Genomic DNA, 5202 nt, shown 5'->3' on the forward strand with positions numbered 1-5202 from the left:
CATCTAACCTTGTTTTTACGGGTGACAGAACCGATCATTCCATTCAATTCAATAAATTATTAAAATAAAAATATTAAAAAATAATTCAACTGATTTATTCGACCATCAATCTAAACCTTAAATCTAATTTGTTTGACCAATTTACCAATAAAAGCTTAATTTTTATAAATTTACTAAAATGAGCCCGATATTTTATTATTTACCGGAATAGGCCATTTTCCGGTAAATCGCTTCCACGTCACCGCGATGTCAGGGGACGTGCCAGGAAATCGCGGCTACATCAGCGTGCTTTGCTGACGTGGCAACAAATCACCCCCTCGTGGACGCGATTTGTTGCCACGTCAGCAAAGCGCGCTGACGTGGCCGCGATTTCTTGACGTAGCGCGTTACGGGGACACGATTTGCCCGTTTTTCCTACGTTAGGTTTTTGGATTTTAGGGTTTAGGGTTTTTAGGGTTTTTAGGGTTTTGGAGAAAAAAGTAAACAAATAAGTCGCGCCCACATGTATGCACTTTTGCTACAGTAGGTCCTGAAAAAATAATTTTGACTTGACGTTTCTGAGCAAATAGTATAAAATCGCTTCTAGCAGGATGCTATTTGAGAAGAATTTGTGAAGTCGTGCCCTCGTGGACGCTCTTTTGCTACAGTAGGTCCTGGAAGAAATAATTTCGACTTGACGTTTCTGAGCAAATAGTATAAAATCGCTTCTAGCAGGATGCTATTTGAGAAGAATTTATGAAATCGCTACTCGTGGGCGCACTTTTGCTCTGATAGCATGTTTGGTGAGGCTATAAATTAGGCGAAAATGTTCTCGAATGCATAAGTCACAATGAAATAATTTAGAGAGGCTAAGAAGGTTAGAGTTTCAAATATGAGTGAACGTATTAGTGCTGTTATTTACTACGATGGTGAGGTTTGCCACACCGAGAATGGTGTTGTTTTTTTGTCGGAGAATACGGTGCGACTTGTTTTTAACCAGAACATAAATTTGACAGAACTTCGTAAAAGAATTAGGCGTAAAATTTTCGAAACGGCGCCAATGAAAGTTCTGTCTATTACATATCGATTCTGTTCTTCTATTGATCCGGTGACATATGACTCGTTCGACATAAAAGGTGCTCGTAGCTTGGAGGAAATGGTGCAGACTCATCTTGCTAGTGGAGCACCTTATATTAAGTTATATGTACAATTTACATCGCCAAATGATGTACTTGCGACCGGTGTTCGAGATGTATACACGACCTCTGGCCGACATTCGGTTAGCGGGTTACAAAATACGGAACAACCCATGTTTGGTAGCGGTGTTGAATGCACATCCCCCGCAAGACACTCTGTCGGTGGATGGGACATGTACATCGGTGGCTCGATGTTTGATGCTAGAAATAAATACTGGGGAATGACATCAGTGGTTGGCAATCTACATCCAATTGGGGACGTTATGAAATACCCAGAAGAAGGGATGATGTACTCCCTACGACGTCAACCTAAGGGACCTCGTCGCGCTCTGAGATGATTGTGGGTTAGAAGATGACTCCGATGTGGATCCACCTCGAGAGCCCGGGCCCGATGGTGTAGAAATTGGCTTATTTTTTGAACCGGAGCCTATTCCAACAGAACATGAAGATGCTGAAAGGAGTTCGGATGAAGAAGAAAATCTACAATTCAGAGCATACTCACCTCTAGCCCACATGCATAATGTCGATCTATTTGTAAATGATGCGTTAGAGTTTCCAGATCTACCACACCAGTTGCGTGATCGTACAAGTTCAGGGCTAGATTCAGGTGAATTTGAAGTTGGTAATCAGTTTACCAACAAGGATAGTTTTATTGGTGCTTTGAAACAACATAGCATCAAAAACGACGTTAACTACCACATCGTTAAATCCAAATCTGATAAGTTTGAGACGAAGTGTGAGGTGCAAGACGGCACATGTTCATGGAAAATCTACGCCTCGTTAAGGAAAATGACAGGGTTGTGGGAGATTAAAAAGTACAAAGGTCCACATACATGTGCTGCAGGTACAGTATTGACGGTATCTGAATAATACTTTTATTATGTAATGTTGCTTGATACTGCCCACGGTAAAAGTAGATCCCAAGACTTCAGTGCCGGTGTTAATTGCCAATATTCGTAGCCAAATGGGGTACACGCCCTCTTACCGCAAGGCTTGGATAGCTAAGCAAAAGGCGTTGGAGAAGATGCATAGTGGGTGGGACGCCTCATATAATGAAATATGGCAGTGGTGTCAAGTGCTAGAGAGATACGTCCCAAGTGCCATCACAGACCTTGAAACGGGACATGCGTACTACAACGGCTGATTGCTATGTGGATGCCGAGTGTTCAAACGCCTGTTTTGGACCTTTAAGTAATGCCGAGACGCATTTCCATACTGCAAGCCATTGGTACAAATTGACGGTACCTTTATATTTGGTTGATATACTCATCAGCTATTGCTTGCAGTGGCACAGGATGGTGGTGGGAGAATTCTTCCAATTGCATTTGCAATAACACCGGGGGAGTCGTCTAATGATTGAGATTTCTTTCTCTCTAGGTTAAGGAGGCATGTGTGCCCTCAACCTGATATCTGTGTTATTTCAGATCGGGGCGCCGATATACTAGCTGCATTTGATCGACAGGGAAGCTTATGGCAGCGCACACACCATCGATATTGCCTAAGACACGTTACTTCCAACTACTACAGGCAATATCCATCTAAGAGTGAACGACGACAAGTGACCAATATAGGTATTTAGCCCATATCTGTGTTATTTCGTTTGGCAATATGAATTAGTTTTATTGGTAGAAGTGGTATGTAATATTCGCTATGAACTTATATTGGCAGGGTATGAAATAAATAAAGACCGTTTTCACGAGATGTTGACAGTTTTACGTTCAATTAACGGATAAGGGGCGGACTACCTTTGTAACATACGTTTCGAACAGTGGGCACAAGCATACGATGGCGGCCTACGATATGGCCATATGACGTTAAACCTGGCTGAATGCATAAATTCTGTTTTTAAAGGAACGTGACATCTACCGATGACATCGGTTGTGCGAGAGACTTATTTTCGTTTGGCGGTGCTATTTCCAAAGCGAGCAGCAAGTTATGCAGACTAGATGCAGGGAGGCCATGTATGATGCAGTAAGGTAGTTCAAGAAATTAACAAGGCCAAGGCGCGAGCAAACACCATGCACACAGTGTGTCACGATCGAGACAACTTATGGTTTCACGTGACAGAGTTTGACAGACCGCACTAAGGTGTTGTTGGCGGGCAATATCGTGTACACTTGCGAAATAGGACTTGCGACTGTGGGATATTTGATGCACTTCGTTATCCATGCTCTCATGTTATTGCAGGTTGTCAGAATCTTCGTCTGGATCTGATGAGTTATGCGGGCGAAGTGTACAAATTAGAAAACATGTATAACGTCTAGAGACACGTTTTCCCACCGGTCCAAGATGAACGTAAGTGGCCGCCCGTATCTCTTGCTCCTTTTAAGCTGTTACCGGATAGAGAATTGCGTCGCAAACCAAAGGGTCGACCTTGCTCGACTAGAATACGCAACGATATGGATATTTGAGAAACATCCAGTCAACAGAAGTTGTGCGGATGGTGTAGGAATCTAGGCTATACAAGTCGATCATGCCCTAATTGCAATAGTTGAATGTAATTGTAAAAAAAATATATGTGTAAAATTATTAATTGATAAATTGTATTAATGGTTAGTAAAATTATCAAATTATATCAAATTATTAATTGTTAGTACCAGTCAAAACATTTTTCCAAATCTAACATTATGTGCATGTAATAATTGCATCAATGGTTAGTAAAAACCTTAAGGTTTTTAAGTTAAGGGTTTAGGATTTTTAAGTTAAAGTTTTAGGGTTATTAAGTTAAGGTTTAGAGTTTTTACTTTAAGGGTTAGGGTTTTTAAGTTAAGGGTTAAGGTTTTTAAGTTAAGGGTTTATGGTTTTTAAGTTAAGGTTTAGGGTTATTAACTTAAGGTTTAGGGTTATTAAGTTAAAGTTTAGGGTTTTTAATTTAAGGGTTAGGGTTATTAAGTTAAGGTTTAGGGTTATTAAGTTAAGGTTTAGTGTTTTTAAGTTAAGGGTTAGGGTTTTTTAGTTAAGGTTAGGGTTTTTAAGTTATGGGTTTATGGTTTTTAAGTTAAAGTTTAGGGTTTTAAGTTAAGGGTTAGGGTTTTTAATTTAAAGTTTAGGGTTATTAAGTTAAGGTTTAGGGTTTTTAAGTTAAGGGTTAGGGTTTTTAAGTTAAGTGTTAGGGTTTTTAAGTTAAGGGTTTATGGTTTTTAAGTTAAGGTTTAGGGTTATTAAGTTAAGGTTTAGGCTTTTTAATTTAAGGGTTAGGATTTTTAAGTGTAGGGTTAGGGTTTTTAAGTTAAGGGTTTATGATTTTTAAGTTAAGGTTTATGGTTATTAAGTTAAGGTTTAGGGTTTTTAATTTAAGGGTTAGGGTTTTTAAGTTAATGGTTTATGGTTTTTAAGTTAAGCTTTAGGGTTATTAAGTTAAGGTTTAGTGTTTTTAATTTAAGGGTTAGGGTTTTTAAGTTAAGGGTTAGGGTTTTTAATTTAAGGTTTAGGGTTTTTAAGTTAAGGGTTAGGATTTTTAAGCTAATGGTTTATGGTTTTTAAGTTAAGGTTTACGGTTATTAAGTTAAGGTTGAGGGTTTTTAATTTAAGGGTTAGGGTTTTTAAGTTAAGGGTTAGGGTTTTTAATTTAAGGTTTAGGGTTTTTAAGTTAAGAGTTAGGGTTTTTAAGTGAAGGGTTAGGGTTTTTAAGTTAGGGTTTAGGGTTTTAAATTTAAGGTCTAGGGTTATTAAGTTAAGGTTTAGGGTTTTTAATTTAGGGGTTAAGGTTTTTAAGTGTAGGGTTTGGGTTTTTAAGTTAAGGGTTTATGGTTTTTAAGTTAAGGTTTAGGGTTATTAAGTTAAAATTTAGGGTTTTAATTTAAGGGGTAGGGTTTTTAAGTTAAGGGTTAAGGTTTTTAAGTTAAGGTTTAGGGTTATTAAGTTAAGGTTTAGGGTTTTTAATTTAAGGGTTAAGGTTTTTAAGTTAAGGGTTAGGGTTTTTAAGTTATGGGTTTATGATTTTTAAGTTAAAGTTTAAGGTTTTTAAGTTAAGGGTTAGGGTTTTTAATTTAAAGTTTAGGGTTATTAAGTTAAGGTTTAGGGTTTT

Source organism: Gossypium raimondii, chromosome 1 (assembly GCF_025698545.1).
Source record: "Gossypium raimondii isolate GPD5lz chromosome 1, ASM2569854v1, whole genome shotgun sequence".
In the NCBI taxonomy this organism is placed as follows: domain Eukaryota; kingdom Viridiplantae; phylum Streptophyta; class Magnoliopsida; order Malvales; family Malvaceae; genus Gossypium; species Gossypium raimondii.